Genomic DNA, 19,880 nt, shown 5'->3' with positions numbered 1-19,880 from the left:
TAGATCTGTAAAGTAAACTTAAAAAGAAATATTACATGCCTGGCCGGTGTGGCTCAGTTGGTTGGAGCGTCATCCTGTGCATGAAAGGTTCTTGGGTTCGATTCCTGGTCAGGGCACATGCCCAGATTGCAGGTTCGATCCCCAGTCAGGGCCCATATAGAAGGTAACCAACCTATGTTTCTTTAACATCAATGTTTTTTTTTTCTCTCTCTCCTCCTCCCTTCTTCTCTCTCTAAAATCAATCAATCAATCCATCAGTATTGCACATATTCAATACCTTAACAAGTTTCTCTCCTGAATCTTGCAGATTCTCTTTGTTCCAAAAAACTGACAGGTTAGCAATGTTGATTTACTTAGATGTTGAACCGGGTGAAGGGAAGAGAGAAAACAACTCATTGAAAGATTACTAAACCCAGTCCTGTTTTTCTTAAAAGCTGGAAGTTGGAGCTTCCTGATAGCTGAAATGAAAACACTTATCTGAATTTCTGAAGTACAATCCTTTCCTTCATTCCTGTAATTATGTCAAAGGTCATACAAAGGAGGGTGATGAATGTCTCACAATCTTGAAGTGCAGAGTCCAAGCAGGGCCACCACCCACACCTCCTTTTCCTAAGTCAGGACACGTAGACGTGTTGGCCTCAGTCCCAGTCAGTAGTCACCAGCTTTTTGGCCCTGTCCCTCTAATCAGTAATGTTTTCAGGACTTGCTGCCAATCTGCGTACTTTCCCAAGGTGCTATGAGCCCTATAATAAGCACACAAACAAAAAAATAAAAAGATGATATCAAGATGAAATTTTGAAATGCCTTGCCAGTCAGGATGGTATGCTATTACATGAGTTAATATTTCAAAACACAATATGCCCTTAAGAGGAGATTCACATTAATGATACTAGATATGAATCTAGTAGGCGTGAACCATGTTCTTGATCACTGTGAATACTTCTGTCAGACTTTTTTGTCAGATCTGATTTGATCCTCGTTATCTTTACCTTTTAATGTGGATAGCCAAGAGTTTGTTCTAGGAGTAAAAGTGTCTGTTCTTGTCATTGTTGTTGTTTATTTGCTTGTGCACATGTCATTGTTTTCACTTTAGTCCGTGGTTTCTTTGCAGCACATCTTTTGAAGTCATTTGTCTTTTTTCATGGCGTTAATTTAATTAAAGCCAGTGAATATTACCTAAAAATCGTTATGATCATAGAGCTGGGCACACACACATTGTAATACATCTTACTGTGCTGACAGCAAATCAAAGCGCGAGGAAACACCAGCCACCCCTCTGTGCCCTGGGGCTCCCACTCTTCCCTCAGGATGGCTCCGGGTGTGAAACGAACAGCTCCCAAGACCATCTGACATTTAGACCAAGTGAGGCTGCCGTGCCAATGCGCGTATGTAACATCCCAACGTTCCTGGGCGGCCTGTGCCGTACCCTGTGGAACGTGAATATAAATAACTGAAATGCAGGTTTCTAAACAGAGCGATGAATGTGGGTATGTGACAGGTGACCCATAGTTTGTTCAATTAGCACTGTGTTTGTTTGTTTGTTTTTAATATATTTTTATTGTTGATAGTATTACAGATATTTCCCATCCCCCTTTCCAGCCCCCCTGCAAGGTCTTCAGTACCCTATTGCCCGTGTGCATGTATTTGAAAACAAATTACAAAGAAACTGACACCTAGAGAGCCTGGATGACTTTCCTAAGCCCACAGCGGGTTCTTGGCAAGTAGGACCAGAAACCAGATCCTCTGGGCCTCAGGAAAACATGCTTCCCATTACACCTCGAGTGAGTAAATTTAGCCATCTCGTGACGGAATGAAGTCCTGCTCGCCTCCTTTCGTCGTAACGCTATGTGATGAGGGGGAAAGACTCAAGCCAAGAGCAAGGAGAAGAAACAAGGAGGCGACAGGTCCAGCTCAGGAGATGGGAGGAGACTTAGTGCTCTGCAAGGTCTGAGGGGGAGCCTGTGCCTCTCAACCGTATCTCCAGCCCCCGCTCCTGTTTGTCTCACTGACAAGGATCTTTAGACTGATCAAGGTTCCCCAAAAAAGAGTTCTTTAGTGCCTCTCCTACCGGATACTCCAGACATTATATTCAAAGTCACATTGATTCAAGGACAGTCCGGCAGAAAGGTGTCTGGTGTGGCCATCCGTAAGGAATGATAACATTTCCTTGGACGTGTAATAAGATGGAGATAATTACATTTCCCTCCTGTACCAGTAGGGCTCAAATCCGGGAAGCAAGACCACTATGAGTATGAAGGGATGCATTGTTTATGATGGAGTTAGACCTCACACAATTTTGGGAGGAGCTGAGGAAGGAAAGGCCCAAAAAGGACCAGAGAAAAGTCAACCAGCCCTGATGCAGGGGGACAAGTCAAGCTTGTTGAGCTCTCAGCTGCGGGAGAGGAGCCCAAAGGAGGCTGATGGGAAGTACCTGGAAGGCTGTCAGCTCTTGTGGCCTCCAGCTCTGTGAGCTCCCAGCAGAGCAGCTCATGGTGGGTCTGGGCTCACGGCTGGTCAGTAGAGCTAGCAGTTGGGAAGAAAAGCTGGACTCAGAGTAGGAAAAGCAAGAGTCAAGTGGGGCCCACTGACTCCCCTCTGGCTGTCCCTGCTGCCTCTACCAACCTTCAAATGTAACGGTACCCTGGCTGGTGTTGCTAAGTGGTTAGAGAAGCGGTTCTCAACCTGTGGGTCGCGACCCCTTTGGGGTCGAATGACCCTTTCACAGGGGTCGCCTAAGACCATCGGAAAACCCATATATAATTACATATTGTTTTTGTGATTAATCACTATGCTTTAATTATGTTCAATTTTTAACAATGAAATTGGTGGTCACCACAACATGAGGAACTATATTAAAGGGTCGCGGCATTAGGAAGGTTGAGAACCACTGGGTTAGAGTGTCAGCCCGCACACTGGAGGGTCTCAGGTTCGAGTCCCAGTCAAGGGTCCATACCAGGGTTGCAGGTTCGATCCCCGGCCCTGGTTGGGGGCATGTGCAGGAGGCAACCAATTGATATTTCTCTCTCATATTGATGCTTCTCTCTCTCTCTCTCTCTCTCCTTCCTTCCCTTCCTTCCACTCTCTCTAAAAATCAATGGAAAAAATATCCTTGGGTGAGGATTAACAACAACAGAGGTATTGGCTGCTGCTTTGTTTCTGGCTCTCAAACATCACACACAGTTTTCTTGTAGCAACCATAACTCTGATCCATACAGGACCTGTATGGGTATCTGGGAAGTGTAGTTCCATTTCACTAAACTGACAAAGCCACCACAAATACTGTGGGACGGATACTGTGCATCCGGAAGCACCGCTGTGAGGGAAGACAGCCAAGGCTCTAGCTGCAGTTCCAGCCCTTGATCACTGCGCTGATTTCTGAAGACCTGGGGCTGTCTGCCTGCAGGGCTTGCTTTGTGTGTGTAATATGCTAGTTTGGAGCCAGACCGGCATCACTGAGGATGGAGGGGAGGCAACAAGGGACTCTGCAGGATTTCTTTGTTGTATTAAACAAAAAAACTTTAACTTCCATGGCTGAAAGTCTTTTTTTTTTAATTTTAATATGTTTTTATTGATTTTTTTTTTTTAGAGAGAAAGAAAAGAAGATAGAGGGAGAGAGAGAAACATTGATGGGCTGCCTCCTACATGCCCCCTACTGGGGATTGAGCCCGCAACCCAGGCATGTGCCCTGATCGGGAATCGAACCAGTGACCTTTTGGCACACAGGAGGACACTCAACCACTGAGCCACACTGGCCAGGACGGCTAAAAGTCTTTTTAAAAGAAAAGGTTTATTAGGCCATTGCTTACAAAAAATAAAAAATAAATAAATGCTGGTCTTGGTGAACGGAGTCTAAACCACTGGCAGCATGGCTAGGTGAGAAAGACAGCGCGTCCTGGAGTATAATCCAGGAGTTTTATACACGGATTGGGGGTGGGGAGTGGGGAGAAAGACATAAGCCGCTCTGAGAGGATTTCTCTGAGCTACACACAAGGGGAGAAGCTGATTTGGGGCTGGTTCTGGGATAAACGCAGCAGAGTCCCCGGCAGAGCATGACGCTCACGTATGAATTAGAAGGGGAGGCTCCAGGGGACCCATGGTGCCTGGCTGGTCTCCTTCGCAGACATAGCCACGTGGAAATTCACCCTAAATTCCAACAGGTACGCAGGAAAGCGAGCAGTCTTTTGTCAGAGCGGGTGCACAGTTACCAACAGGCGAGGAGTTCTGTCTCTTCCTCTCACTCCCTGGCCGCTGCAACTTGAATTTACAACATCTTAGTTTTCTTCCTTGTCAGCTGCCTTTGCCTAGGGCAGTGGTTCTCAACCTTGGCTGCACATTAGAATCACCTGGGAATCTCTTTAAAACCCTGATTTCTGGGCCTCATCCTCCGGAAATTCTGTTTCTTTGTTACTAATGTTGTGGCCCCCACCCCATAACAAATTATATTTGTTAAATTACAGCAGGCCAGAGGGCGGGAGGAAGAGAGCCGAAACCAACAAGAGTGCTCCCATGCCTGACTGTGTGTTTCACACAGCACAGGTGTAAAGCCGCTGTAGACTCAGTTCACACCGCAGCACAAGGGCAGTGGTTGCTAAGGGAGGACAAGCCTCACCTGATGAACTCCAGGCTCTCCCAGCAGATCCAGGGCACCGTGTTCTGGAAGTGCACTGTGGTGTCCTATTTTACTGTTGTGTGTGGAAATTGTCACAACCAGGTATCCATTACAGAGAAAAATAGTCCACGGGCTGGGCAATTCCGAATTGTAAAAGGTACTGCCTCGTGTTTCTAAAGTTTGCCTAAAATAGATGATGCTTTGAAAAGATATAGAGAAATGTATATATGGGGGCGTGGGGGTGGTAGTAGAGAGGGTTGGTGGGTTGGTTGGCTGTTTATTGGTTTGGTTTTTTAAGAAGTGGCTATTTCAAAGAGAGTTGTTGTTTTTTTCTGGAAGATTCCAGCTGTAGTCCAGACTTCCACTCTTCAGAGATTCAGAAAGAGTTTAGGGGCCTTTTTCCTTCAGGAAAAACAAATCAACTTATAGGGCAAAACTTCTAAAGACAGGTTAGCACAGCTGGTATGGCTCAGTGGTTGAGCATCAACCTATGAACCAGGAGGTCCTGGTTCAATTCCAGTCAAGGGCACATGCCCGGGTTGCGGGCTCAATCCCCAGTGGGGGGCGTGCAGGAGGCAGCCGATCAATGACTCTCTCTCATCATTGATGTTTCTAACTCTCTCTCCCTCTCCCTTCCTCTCTAAAATCAATACAAATCTATTTAAAAAAATAAAAAAAAAAGACAGGCTAGAATGCTGCCTAATTGTGGAAGAAGTAGGTATGACTCTGACCATAAACTCAGCTGTGTTTACCATACTCACAGCAGGGATTCTGATGTTTTGTTTGCCTCATTATCCCCAGAAGCTAGAACTGAGCCTGATGCTTGGTAAGAATTCCTCATTGGTTCTGAATTTCAAGCCTGCCTTTATCACAGCTGCCAATGGGATCTTGGGCCAGTTTTTAACCTGCCTGTGAGTCAGTTCCCTCAAGGAAAAGAGACATGAAACAATCCTGGGTTGCTGTGAGAAGTACTGAAACATCCCCCATAAAGCACTTCAACACAGTACTTATCATTCAATATCAGTGGATTTTAAATGATCTGTATGTAACCCTGGCTGGGTAGCTCAGTTGGTTAGAGTGTCACCTCTATATACCAATGTTGTGGCAATAGGTGGAACAGCAAATCAATGTTTATCTCTCTTTTTCTCCTTTCCTCTCTCTCCCTAAAAAAAAATAAATAAACAGATAAAATTATTTATATGTATATTTTAAATAATGTTTTGCTTTAATGAAATTTTGATGTGGTAACATCATAATAATTAATATTTTTTCTGAGGTTGTTAGTTCAGTAGGGTCGAGGTGAATAACTTTCATACATTTTCCTGACTGTAAACTTTAACCTAATCATTTAGAACTTTCTCGGACACACACCCATTTAATCTTGAAGATTTGTTGACTCTAGAATCAAAGACAAATGTGCTGCTGTAACTTGTCAGGAAGTCCTTACAGCCCAAAAGGTCAAAAGTTCTCTGTGTTTGTAATGAAAGAAGGAAATAGAAAAAAAAATGACTAAGCTGTACTAAAGATCAAAAATGGGCAGAAAACATTTTAAAAAATAAAGCCATTGGAATATTAATTGAAGTAGAGTATTAATCTAACTGAAAACCTAATTATGAAATCTTATTTACCTTCTTTCTTTTGGTCAATGGCAAAGATAAATGTTGTCCTAAATCGTTATGTGTCCGATTTGTTTGAAGGGATGTATTTGTAGAGGCAACTTCTATTGTGTAGAGTTCTCCGGGGTCCTCACGTTTCTTTTCCTCTGTAACAGCCTCTGTTTTTATGGTGCTGATTTCCTGAGCGTCCAGGACAGGTGTCCAATGGAATGTCCCACCTTCGAGAGCAGCCTGGATTCTTTGTCGTGGTATTCAGGTTGTTCCCACTTTTTCCATGTATTCTCTGTCCTATAGATACTCTCTGATACTTAGAAGGGCAAGGGAACAAAGCTGGTCTACAGACTGGTATAGAAATTTCCGAAGACTGAAGAGGGGAATGAGCAGAAATTAATGACCAAAGGAATATTTTTGGATTATCTCTAGATTTAATTCATTTGAGTAATTCTTGGGTGAATGATCACAAGTAATTGAGAGCAGGGGAAAAAAAAGAGCCTTGTCTGGCCGGCATGGCTTAGTGGGTTGAGGGTTGACCTATAAACCAGGAGGTCGTGGTTCAATTCCCAGTCAGGGCACATGCCCAGGTTGTGGGCTGGATCCCCAGTGTGGAGCGTGCAGGAGGCAGCTGATCAATGATTCTCTCTCATCATTGATATTTCTAGCTCTCTCTCCCTCTCCATTCTTCTCTAAAATCAATAAAAATATTTTTAAAAATATGTTGTTGTTTTTAAAGAGAGCCTGAACAGCTTTCATTCTGAGCAAGGGCTAGGAGTTGTTAGACACAGGGCAGCTTTGTGAAAGGGATACCAATAGGCAAAGTAGGATTTTGGTTTTATTATTTTAGGTGGGGCTGTGTGGTACAAGTTCTCACTGGAGATTCCAGTCTTTCCGGAATTAGTGGAAAGCAGCCAGGTTTAGTTGCTTAGGAAACCAGCAATGTAAGACTGGTGAGTTATAAACTCAACTTGTTGCTAACTCGCAGTCACGAAACTCTTTTGAATCTTTGTTCAAAGACAGTTCATTTCAATGTGCTTTGAATGCTCGGGAAATAGCCCTAGAAAACCTTTCTTCAAACCTTTAGGTAAACAAAAACTGTTTCTATGGTATTATTAAAATAGACTGGATACATTTCAAGATACTTCTGGCATTCATCTACTCACCAAATAGTCTATGTACCTTTTTTTTTTTTTATCCTCACCCGAGGAGCGGGGAAAAAGAGAGAGAGAGAGAAAGAAAGACATTGATGTGAGAAGCACATATAGATTGGTTGCCTCTCGCAACTCACCCTGACCCGGGCCAGGACTGAGCATGCAACTGAGGTATTTGCCCTTGACCAGGAATGGAACCCATGACCCTTTGATCTGCAGGCCGACGCTCAAACCATTAAGCCAAACCAGCTCGGGCTTATGTACCTAGTTTTGTCGGGACCTGCACATATGGTAGGTGTGAATTTTAGCTCACTTCACTAAGGGTCAAAGAAAGCCATGTTCCTTTATGTCTCAATTAAAGTTACATTTGTTCAGAGTCCCATCCACTCAGGAAACTCAATCTCGTGAATTTGGTGAGCAGGGTAGGGAGGTAACCCTTCTAGGGTCAAAAGAACGTATCTGGCACAGTCCAGAACCTGTTAGGAGGCCCTTTGACCATTATTGAGATGTACACGTTAAAATCCACATGGTCCCTTAACAGCAGTGGCCCGGGCCGGCCCTAGGGCTTTTGGAGGCTGGACGCTCAGTGTTCACTGTACCGCCCCCCTCCGGGCACCCTGCAGCTTCTCTGCCTGAGGCCAGTGCTATGTCTCCACTACTCCAGGACCTGTGTGCACCTCCGCTTCCTCCCAGTTTCTTGAAAAGTTCAAATCTTCCCTCTAGGATCCATCCAGTTCTTCCTTTCTCAGCTGGGGCTTTTTTTTCCCTACAAAATTCTACACAGCTGTGATAGTCTGGATGCTTGTTTCATGCTTTATTTATGAACCCTCCTGTTCCTGTAATTGCAAGTCACTACCAATCCTGAAGTGGGAAAGGGAGACTACCTACAATTTGTTGGGCTGCTGAATGAGTGCAAAACATAAATCAATATCTCGATTTCATGTGGTTTTCCAGCCATAGACGTGATGGTGAGAACGGCAGTAGCTGCCTTCAGGGATCTCACGTCTTAGAACAGAGGCAAATAAAGAGGTCATTAAAGTAGAACACACAGGAAGGGGCTCTGCAGCAGAGGCGCGGGAGGCTTTCCTGCAGAAAGTGGTAATGAACACTCACATAGCACTGCCTACCTCTGTGCCAGGCGCTGTTTCAAGCAATTCTTTCTATAGATAGAGCTATAGATTTACCGTGAGGCTATCAGTGGAATCCAAGCCATCTGGTTCTGGAGTTCATGCTTTAAATTCCTCATCTCGACTGCTGTCTCCGCTGAGACCTGAAGAGTAAGTTTGAGCTTGTCACCAGAGTGTAGGTGTCTGGGGGTGGGGGTGGGATGGACAGGTGTGAAGGTGCCCGGGAGGTGCCATGAAGAGGGAAGTTGAAGTTATTCCACCTGCAACAGGTGCAGCTGAAGCTCCAACAACCCTTAGTAAGCGCACCACCGAGAACTGACGCTCGCTTCCCTAATGCTGAGGAAAGTGGGTCAGGGGCGGAGGGCTGCCTGGGGTCGTGAGGGGGTTCCAGAAAATTCCTCTCAAAAGTAAAGTCTTCACCGACAACTCCAGACGCTGGCAGGGATGTAGAGCCACAGGAACCCTCACTCACTGCTGGTGGGGGTGCGTAATGGTACAGGCACTTTGGAAGACAGTTTGGTGGTTTCTTACAACATACTCTTACCATATGACCAGCAGTCACACAAAACTTATGTCCACACAAACATCTGCATGCAGGTGTTTATAGCTGCTTTATTGGAAGCAACCCAGATGTCCTTCAGTAGGTGAGTGATAAATAAACTGAGGTATGTCCAGACATAGAATATTATTCAGCACTACAAAGAAATGAGCTCTCGAGCCAGGAAAAGACATGGAGGGACTTTAAATGCATATTAATAAGTAGGAGCAAATCCAAAAGGGTTACATACCATATGATTCCAATTATATCACATTCTGGAAAGGGTAAAACTATGGAGACATTAAAAAGTGGTTATAGTGTGGTCGTAGGGTCAGGATAGTGGTGGTGAATAGACGAAACACAGAAGGTTTTTAGGGCAGTGAGTGAAACTACTCTGTCTGATACTGTCATGGTGGATTCATGTCATTACACATTTGTCTAAACCCATAGAATGTACAACACTGAGTCAGCCCTGAAGAAACCATGGCCTCTGGGTGATAAGGATGTGCCCATGTAGGTTCATCGGTTGTAATGAATGTACCCCTGTAGCAGGGGATGTTGATACTGGGGAAGCTGTGCATGAGTGGGAGGAAAGGGGATTTGAAAAATCTCTGTATCTTCCTCTCAATTTTGCTGTGAATCTAAAACTGTTCTAAAAAATAAAGTCTATGGAAAAAAGTCTTACCCAACTTTCTAACAATTATGTTTTGATTAAGCCTTTTTTTCGAAAATGGAAATATGCCCTTGAAGGTGTTAGATCTGTGCTTGGACTTACACCCTGTTATGAGTATTTCTTTAAAAAAATAAGAAAATCAAATTGCTGCCCTGTCAGCTTAGCTCAGTGGTCGAGCATCAACCTAGGAACCAAAAGGTTGCGGTTTGATTGCCTGGGTTGCAGGCTTGATCCCCAGTAGGGGGCGTGCAGGAGGCGGCCGATCAATGATTCTCATTATTAATGTTTCTATCTCCCTCTCCCTCTCCCTTCCTCTCTGAAATCAATAAAAATATATAGGGAGGGAGGGAGGGAGGGAGGGAGGGAGGAAGGAAGGAAGGAAGGAAGGAAGGAAGGAAGGAAGGAAGGAAGGAAGGAAGGAAGGAAGTCAAATTGCTTTTCTCCTACCCTGACTCTAGCCAGGCTGGGAGGCTGCTCCAGAGACAGGCCTGGGACAGACACCAGGAAACAAAGATGACAACACTCTTTGGAATGAGGCCAAAGCATCTGCCACAAGACATTACCGGCCTCTGCTTGACCACATGTTCCCTCGGCTACCCCAGGAGCATTCTCTCTTATGTATTCAAAGGGCTCCGCATGCCAGGCTGTGGCAAGCAGCTCTGACTATTGAAGCACTAGCGTCACTCCTGGGAAGTGTTAGCGGCATTCGTGAGTGCGATGAAGGGTAGGCCTGTCTCAAGGAACCGGAGACACAACCAAATCCATGTATCCTCGTCTTCGTATTTCAGATTTCCCCCATTTGGACCGAAATGGTGATCTTTGGGCCTGCTTTGCCTCTTGCTGAGTCTGGCAGTCTGAATATCAAATCCAGATGAAGCTAAAGCAGCCAGAGCTCTGGGTCAGTGGCCCAAAAAGCTCAAGCGGAGCTGGCAACATGCCTCTCGCGTCAGCGGTGCCAGCTCATGAAGGAGAGCAGAACCCGAGCTCAGGCTGTGCGTGTCACCTCATTTCTACCCGCTGCTCTGCTTGTGGGAGATTTGATGTTATTTACTCCTCAGTGAGGCGAGGCGTGACCCACGAGGTCTTGTGATTCACAGAGCCTCTCACGGAGCTAGGCAGGTGGCAAGTGGAGAGCTGGGGCAAGCAAAGATGGCAGGGGGGTGAGGGCTCCGCAGGCCGCCAACACAGCCCTCCCCACACACACACCAGGAAACCTCCCCACCAGGAAACCAGCCAGGGCCCCTTTCCCCAGCAGGGAACGGGTGGTGGTGAGTGAGTCCAGAGCTCGCTCCCTGCAGTGATGATCTGCATTCCTACCTGCATTTTAATCCATCCCACTCCTTCCCCACTGGAGCCTGGTCTTCAGCCAGCCACATGACATGGTACTTTCTCCCGCCTCCCCCAAACGGCTTGTCTGGGTCCCTCCCCTCCCTTGCTGTCCAAACTTCTGTACCTGTGTTTCAGAATGAGAGAGAGAGAGAGAGAGAGAGAGAGAGAGAGAGAGAGAGAGCTGGAGAAGCTGAGGAGACCGAGGCTCCAGCACATGCCGAAGCAGGAGAAGGAAGAACCTCAGCCACTCCGTAGGCCCCTGGAGGGCCTAAGATTGATGTTGGAGAGGCAGGCAGGAGCTGAATCATGCAGGGATCTGCTAATGAATTGGGATCTTGCCGGAGGACAGTGCAGGGCTATGGAAACAGTTCAAGCTGGAACCTGCCATGAACACTTTGGCACTAAATTAGCCACATTTTTCATAGCATTAGCCAATGATAATCAACTTGGCCGGCATGACCCTGAGGCCCTGCAGGAAGCTAAAGCAAAGCCTAAGAAAGGCTCTGTTCAGTGCTCCATACTTCCAGGGCCAAGTACACTGTATTGTACTTTAATTCTTCAGGAAGTGATAAATTCTTTGCCGGAAGGACCCTTGTCTTTTTTCTCTTATTTCTGAAAATGCCTGGAACAATGCATGGGCACACCAGATCGATTTGTCCAACAAATATCAAGTGATGAATTCATAGAATCTGTGCAATTATACAGTCCTAAGTTCTAGTTATTGAAGGCAATGAGTGAACATTCTGGTGGAAAGTAGAAACGAGGGTAGGGACACGGACTTTAGAATAGCAAGATGTTCAAGGACGAATGTGCTTGGGGTATTTGTTGTAAGTTAGACTTCTATGTCATGGAAGGCTGTTCGTTTTCATCACCAACCCAACGAGAAAGCTGTTCCCTTCAGGCCACAAAATGGCCGAGGGTTACCGCTGACTTTTGGTAACACAATGTGAAATCAGCAGTCGAACTAGAACCCCTTTCATTTGCAGGGAGGGAGGAAGCAGGGTGCGAGGAAACCAGAGAATCACATGGAGGAACGTGGTCTGGGGGAGGGACTAGGGAACATGGATCCTCCAAAACAACACTATCTTGACAAACAGTCTTGAACCCAGGCTCACTCGTTCATTTGTTCAATGGCTATGTGTTGAGCCCCTCCTGTATCTGGGATGCCAAGTACAACAGTGACCAAAACAGGCACCCCCTTGTCCCGTCGCTCATGAAGATTCCCCTGAAGCGCGGGAAGCAGGCTTGAAACACCTACCGGGCACACAATAACAACTGGGGGAGGTGCTGTGAATGAAAACAACAGAGCGTCCTGCTGTGAGAGAGACAAGAGCCCCGCCTTCGCTGGCTGGGGGTCCGGGCAGGTCTTCCTGAGGAAGAGTCAGAGAAGGATGAGTAGGAGAACACCAGGACTAGACTGATGGGGAGGGGTCCCTAGCAGGGGGAGGGGGGAGCTCCATGCCAGGGCTCAGGTGGAAAAAGCCAGGTGAACATGAGGAAGAGAAAGGGTGGATGGTGGAAGTGCCCGTGAAGGGGTGCACACTGTGGAGGGGCTGAGGCGAGAGGCCTAGAGGCCAATGTGGACAGCAGGAAAAGGGGAGAAAGGATGAGGGCCTTCCACATGGTCCACAGCCTGTCTTCCAACTCAGCACAGGTAAAGGCACCAGCAGCCTCCCCCGCATGTCGGAGGCTGGGATTGGCAGGAGGCTGGAGAGGACGGACAGAGAAAAGTGGAACGAGAAAGCCTGGGCCAAGCTGACTTGGCGGGGACTGCCACCTCCCCGTGTGGGCTTGCGCAACTCAATTTCTAGTCCATCGATTGAAGATGAGAATACGCACCCTAAAGCGTTGTAAAAAGGAGTGTATGGGGGCAGGCGAAATGGGTGGAGGGGGTCAAAAGGTACAAAGTTCCAATTACAAAATAAATAAATGTCCTGGGATGTCATGTACAGCATAGTGACAATACTTAATAATACTGTATTCATTATCTGAAAGTTGCTAATGAGTAGATATTAAAAGTCCTCATCCCAAGGAGGAAAAATTGAGGGGGGGGGGATGGTGGTAAATAAGTGCCTGTGTATGTGATGGATGTTAGCTAGCTTTCTTGTGGTGATCATTTTGCAATGTATACAAACATGGAACCATGATGTGGTACACCTAAAGCTAATACAATATTACATGTCAATTGTATCTCAAGTTGTTAACGGAGGGATTGCAGGTAAGTGAAGTCAATGCCGCGCTCAAGGAGAGTGTTGGGTGAATGGTTGTCGCGTTCCTGATGGGAGGAGGGAGTTATTTGAAAGGCATCAGGAGGCAGTGTCAGGACAATTCTTGGGAGTGTGGTGGGAGTTTCGGGCTAGAGCCGTCCGGGCCTGACCGCTGAGCGTGGGCACCGATGCCACCGCCAGAGGAAGGGACGGCGAAGTGGGGAACCGGGGTGCAGGCGATGAGTGACTTGGGGGAGTAAGTGAGAAGCGGCGAGCGGAGGGGGCGGAGCAAGAGGAGGAAGGAGAAGGCTGGAGGGGAGATCCGCGAAGAGAAGTGAGGGCCCGCAGGGGAAGAGAGGTGAGGGGCCCTGGGGCCGCCCGGGAGAGAGGCGAGGGGCGGGGGTGGGCGCCCGGGAGGCGGGCAGCGGTCCCGGCTGCAGCCGCAGCGGCGGGGAGCGGCGAGCTGCGCGCTGCGGGCGCGGGAGCCGCGCGGCCTGGGAGGCGATCTTCACCTTGCAGGTGAGCCCGCCGCGGGGAGCGGGGGAGAGGGCCGGGCGGAGGCGGCCTCCTCGGGCGCTGCATTCCGGGGGTCCAGAGGAGCCCGGGGACTCCGCAGGCCGCTCTGGCCGCGCGGGTCGGCAGAGGCCGCCGAGAAACTCCCCTGCCAACTCCTCCTGTTTGCTCGGCTGCGCCCTAGGCAAGGTTGGGGGGCTTGGGTTCTGCAGGCAGCCTCTGGCTGGGGGTGGCAACGGATTCGGGCAGATCGATTCTGGGATTAACCCCCCTCTCCCCCCCCCCAACACCTCCCCCCCACACACACACCACCACCTGAGAGTGCGGTGACCCCTCCGAGGACCGTCCCTCCGACCACTCGTACCGCCCCCCTCCTGCTGCCAACCTCCCCTCACTGCCCACCTGTCAGCATTCCTCCCCCTTTGTCTCCCCCCCCCCACACACACACACACATTGAAGAAGCAGAAAGACCCCCAAACCAGACCAGGGGCCTGGTGGTGGGAGCTGACCCGGAAAGGCAGGACCTGGAAGGTTTGCTTAGCTGTGCTCTGATGATTAACTGGGTGCAGCTGAGCTGTGTATCTTTGCTTCTTGATTTAAGGCAATGGCCGAATCCTGACTGAGATAGATATTCCCCATTTGACCTTTGGTGCAAAGACTTCCTGGAAATCTTCAAGAAACAAGGTGCCCAGCTCCACTCTGACAGTTGCCCTTTACTGCTCACTCACTCACTGCGTGCTGGGTGCTGGGTGCTGAGTGCTGGGTGCTGGGTACTAGGTTCTGGGCTGGGGCTTATGGACCTCATCCCTCCTCCTTATCCCTCCTCCTTGCAACAGCCCCTCAAGGTTGCTTGTCCATGATCCCCACTTAACAGGCGAGAAAGCTGAGGCACAGGCTCGTCAAGTCATTTACCCCAAAGCACAGGGCTAGCAAAGCGTAGAGGCAGGATCTGAATTCAGGTATTTCTGATCCCAGGAATGTCCACTGTAGGGCATCCTGCTCTCTTTACAATAACATCAGGTACCGAAGGTGAAACTTGCTACAAGTGAGGGCCCCCTTGGCCCATACGCCTGGCAGGTTAGCAGGAAGCAGAATTGTATGAGAAGATGTTCATTTTGCAGGGAAATCAGTGGTAGTCATGGCGTCCAGGGCCACAGAGTGCAGTGGCCATTGGCCAGGCATGGACTCAGAGTCCACCTGGACTATGTCCGTCCTTGCCAAGTCACTCTTCTGAGCCGTGTGACACCAGTGATTCATTCCCTCTTCCATTCCTTCTCCTCCGTACCGGCTCCTCCTTTCCAGTCCTTTCCTTGGCCTTTTTCTTGTCTCCTCCTGTTGGTATTCCTTGGCCTCAATGTTCACACTCTCCAATACTCTTTTTAGACAATTTTGTTTGTTTCTTGCTTTATCTGTCATCTCTATGATGGCAGCTCCCATCTTTCCAGTCTCCCCTTAATCTCTAACTCCAGACCCAAATCTTCAAATGTTCGAATCTCTATTGGCTAATTCCAGTGTATGTACCCTCAGGCACCCAAATTTAACGTTTCAAACTCAAGTGTATTATGTCTATGCTTCCCACCCGCGTGTCAGTTCAGGTCTCCACGCTGCCTCGCCTGGACTATTACGGTGCCTTTGAAACTGGTTTTTATGCTGGGGAGTCCATCCACTCTCTACAAGCTCAAGAGTCCTAGTCTTTGGTTCTCAGACCTGACCAGAGAGACCAGAGACCAGACCTTCTTCCTCTCCTTCCTTAGCAGCCTGGATTAGCGAGGTCTGGGGAGCCCGGCGTGTTGTGTAACTGCGGACTTGTCTGGCTTCCCCTTTACACTGTGAGTTCCTTTAGCACTGTGTCTGCCTTATCCTTAATCCTATCTCCTGGCCTGGCACATAACAGACACTCAGTAAATATTTCTGTAGTTAATCGCCTTGTAATGAATTGAAACTCCTTTAGGACACAATTTATAGGTAGTAAAAAAATTTCAGTGTTTCAGAGTGTGACATTTCATATATGTGTGTGTTGGTGGGGGAGAAGCATTAGAAAGTAAGTTGGCAGCCCAGCCAGGGTGGCTCAGTGGTTGAGCATCAACCTATAAACTAGGAGGTCAGGGTTCGATTCCCAGTCAGGGCACATTCTCTGGGTTGTGGCCTCAATCCCCAACATGGGGCATGCAGGAGGCAGCCGATCAATGATTCTGTCTCATCATTGATGTTTCTATCTCTCTTTCCCTCTCCCTTCCTCTCTGAAATCAATTTTCAAAATATTTTTTTTAAAAGAAAGTAAGTTGGCAGGTGTTTGGATATTGACTAATGACAAAATGAAAGCATGTTTTCCAAATATGTGAGTTGATATTAGAGGTGTTTTTAAGGTTGATGGAACATTCGGACACAGCACAGTGACTGCCTTCTATTTTCCCTAGACATCAGGTCAACGTGTAAGCTGAGTACACCCAACTAGAAGAGAAGCAAAGACAGCATCATCATGGCGTCAGTGTCTACCCATGGAAACCAAGATAAACCGCATTTGCCACCACTAAGCAAGCAGGTATGTGTTCACTGTGCCATCTGAAGAGGAGCATCATACCAGACTTTCCGTAAACCGCATCCAGCCCGGCGCTTTGTTGGATGAATTCAGGGAAAATGGAACGGGGAAGGAAAGTGTGTTGTTGACTGCCCTGAAAAGCATGTTTTAAACTTTTATTTCCCAAATCCTTTCCTTATTCTTCCCTATTTAGCATCCAGCCTAACCAAACCTTACCTAGGCTGTCAATGATCGAAGAGGTTTCCCTCAGCGGAGCAAAACTCTTCGTTGACTCTAACAGAATGACGTGTGGTGATGCTTGTTTTCACATGTTTGTTACCAAGGCCAACCTTACCAAACCTATGCCGCAGACCGGAGTTGCCGCTCAGGAGAGCAGAGGCCTGAACTACTAAATTAGCCATCAGGTTGAGAACCCAACTTTTCAATTTGTTAAGAATGAATATGAGGTGTTTCAGGGATACTTAAAGGAAGAAGAGAGAAAGTATTGTGATGGGTCAATGAAGTTCATGTTCTCTGGGGTCAACTTTTGAAGCTAAAAATAGTTCCTGGAGGAAATGATGTTTAAGGAGCAAAGTTTAGGAGAGGCAAGCAGACAAATGATATCAAGTCACAAGGAGAAGTATGTAGACACCTGAGTTGCCTTTGTGAAATGGAGAGCCATAAAACATTTATGGGTACAGAGAAAAGGCTCGCCAGGGCTCCTCTGGGAGGCTGTGCAGGAGTTCAGTCTTGACGGCAGGACTCGCAATTATTGTGAAGTCGGGTCCCTGACCCTGGATGTGTGTGTGTGTGTGTGTGTGTGTGTGTGTGTGTGTGTGTGTTTGGAGGAAAGGAGAAAGGGAGGTGTTCCTATTGCTGCCTCAGCCCAGGCAGAACCAAGAAGAGATACTTACACTGGGATAAGGAGGAGTGCTTGCTGAGGAAATAAAGTGAGTAGAGAGTGAGAACAGTTCCTTCCTGTCACTGTGACTCGCCCTGACCACCACTCCGTGTACTGTGCTGTGGGGAGCTGCAGAGAAAGAGAGAGGTGTCCTGCTTCGGTTGCTTGTAAAGCTCTGAGGGCAAAGGTGCCACAGGGTCCTTTGACCTTGTAATCAAGTATGTAAAGTGCTTAGCCCCTGGGAGAGAGCTCAAGAAATGGTGATCACTGCCCGGCTGGTGTGGTTCAGTGGCTAAGCATCAACCCATGCATCCAGAGGTCACCTGTTGGATTCCCAGTCAGGGCATATGCCCGGGTTGTGGGCCCGATCCCCAGTAGGGGGCATGCATGAGGCAGCTGATCGATGTTGATGTTTCTCTCTCATCGATGTTTCTCTCTCATCGATGTTTCTACCTCTCTCTCTCCCTCTCCCTTCTTCTCTTTCTAAAATCAATAAAAATATATTTTTCTAAAAAAAGAAATGTGACCATTATCCACACTGATATCTACTACAAACAAGAGTTCTGAAAAGAACATAAGCAAAATCAGCAAGGTCAACTTCAAATGCCAAGGAGCTGCACCTCAACAAGAAAAACAATAAAACTCCCAGAGGTAAATGGCAGAGGACCTACATAAATCATTCAGAGACAAGGAAATATTTGTGTGACTTTTTAGTAAGGAACAAATTAAATAAAATTTGCTTTAAAAAAATGAATGAACCACCACAGAATGGGAAAAATATTTGCAAGTCACATATCTAATAAGAGTCTAGTACCCAGAATATTTAAGGAGCTTTTACAACTCAATAACGAAGACAAATGACCCAATTAAAAAAATGGGCAAAGGACTTGAACAGGTGTTTCTCCAAAAAGAATATATAAATGTACAACAAGCAAATGAAAAGATGTTTCATGTCGTTAGTCATTAAAGAAGTGCAACCCAAATCCACAATGAGATAACATTTTACACCCACCGGCATCGCTATAATTAAAAAGAAAAACAAAACAGAAAATAACAAGTGTGGACAAGAATGAGAAATTGGAACCTTCATAGTTTGTTGGTGGGATTGTAAAATGGTGCAGCTCCTGTAGAAAACAGTTTGGCAGTTCCTTAATTAGTTAAACATAGAATTTTACATATGACCCAATGGAATTAAAGACATGTTTAAACAAAAACTTGTACAGGAATCTGCAAAGCAGCTCTAGTCACCATAGCCAAAAGGTGGAAACAACCCAAATATTCATCAGTAGATGAACTGGTAAACAAAATGCGGAATATCCTTGCAATGGAACATTGAGTCATAAGAAGGAATGAAGTCCTGATCCATGCTACAACATGGGTGAACCTTGAAAACATTATGCAAAGGAATAGAAGCCAGTCACAAAAGGTCATTTATTGTACAATATCATTTACATAAAATATAAAGATTAAAAAAATCCATAGAGACAGAAAGCAGATTAGTGCTTGCCAGGGTGCTAAAGGGAAGTGGAAATGAAGAGAGACTGCCTATGCCCTGACTTGTTTGGCTCAGTGGATAGAGCGTCGGCCTGCGGACCGAAGGGTCCCGGGTTCGATTCCAGTCAAGGGCATGTACCTTGGTTGCGGGCATATCCCCAGTGGGGGGTGTGCAGGAGGCAGCTGATCGATGTTCCTCTATCATTGATGTTTCTAACTCTCTAGCCCTCTCCCTTCCTTGCTGAAAAAATCAATAAAATATATATATATTTTTTTTTAAAAAAAAAAGAGACTACCTAAAGGGTCTGAGGTTTCTTTTTGGGGTGGTGAGAAAATTCTAGAACCAGTGATAACAGCCACACATCATTGCAGATGTACTTAATGACGCTGAATTGTGTACTTTAAAATGACTGAAATGGTAAATATTATGTTATGTGAATTTTACCACAATAAAAAATTAACGAGCCAATATATGACAAAAGATTACAACCCAGGGCCAGTGGTGGGGATTCATTATCTCAACGCTAGAGATGAAGGGGGCAGTCTGACTAAACAATATGTAGAGATGTTCAAACACATTAGTTATCAGGGAAATGCAAATAAGACAATTAATTATTACTTTATACCTATTAGACTGTCAACATTTAGGAAACTGGATAATGTCAAGTTAGAAAACCCCCTCTTTACCTAACCTGTTTGGAATCCAGCTGACGTGCCCTTGAGCTGGCTCTGTGGGCCAAGAGGGGCATTCAGACACTGCTAGCGGGAGTGGGTGGCGCAGCCACTGGAGAAAGCAATGTGGCAAGACTTAGTGAAATTGGAAATATGCATGCCCTGTACTTTACATATACGTGTGTGTGTGTGTGTGTGTGTGTGTGTGTGTGTGTGTATCTGAAAAATGTTATCACTTGGCTCTGTAAGAGACGTGTGGTGGTGGCGACATGGACGCATCCTGGGGAATTACACAACAGTTAGAAGCTGTGGACTAGATGGATATAGCAATAGGGGTGGATCTTAAAAGCATAGAGTTGAGTTGAAAGTATTTTTAAAAATAAAATCAAATACATAAAACAATACCATTTACATTAAAAAGATGCATGCATCCAAAACAATGAACACATACAAAAGACCAACATTAAACACAGAGAATGGCCCGGCCAGTATGGCTCAGTGGTTGATCATCTACCTGTGAACCAGAATTGTGGCTTCG

At 46.6% G+C, this 19,880-nt stretch overlaps 1 long non-coding RNA gene across 1 annotated transcript; it reads left to right on the top strand.

Moving 5' to 3' along the window:
* The first annotated feature begins 13,340 nt into the window (after positions 1–13,340).
* LOC106694635 lies at positions 13,341–17,532 on the top strand. Its single transcript, XR_001345671.2, has 3 exons — positions 13,341–13,602; positions 16,175–16,299; positions 16,490–17,532. It is a non-coding gene; the product is annotated as an uncharacterized LOC106694635 (long non-coding RNA).
* The last annotated feature ends 2,348 nt before the right edge of the window (positions 17,533–19,880 follow it).

The sequence above is a fragment of the Myotis lucifugus genome, unplaced genomic scaffold (genome assembly GCF_000147115.1).
Source record: "Myotis lucifugus unplaced genomic scaffold, Myoluc2.0 scaffold_549, whole genome shotgun sequence".
Taxonomy (NCBI): Eukaryota; Metazoa; Chordata; class Mammalia; order Chiroptera; family Vespertilionidae; genus Myotis; species Myotis lucifugus.
The sequence above is the reverse complement of the archived record's forward strand: the minus strand, read 5'-3'. Positions and strand labels throughout refer to the sequence as shown.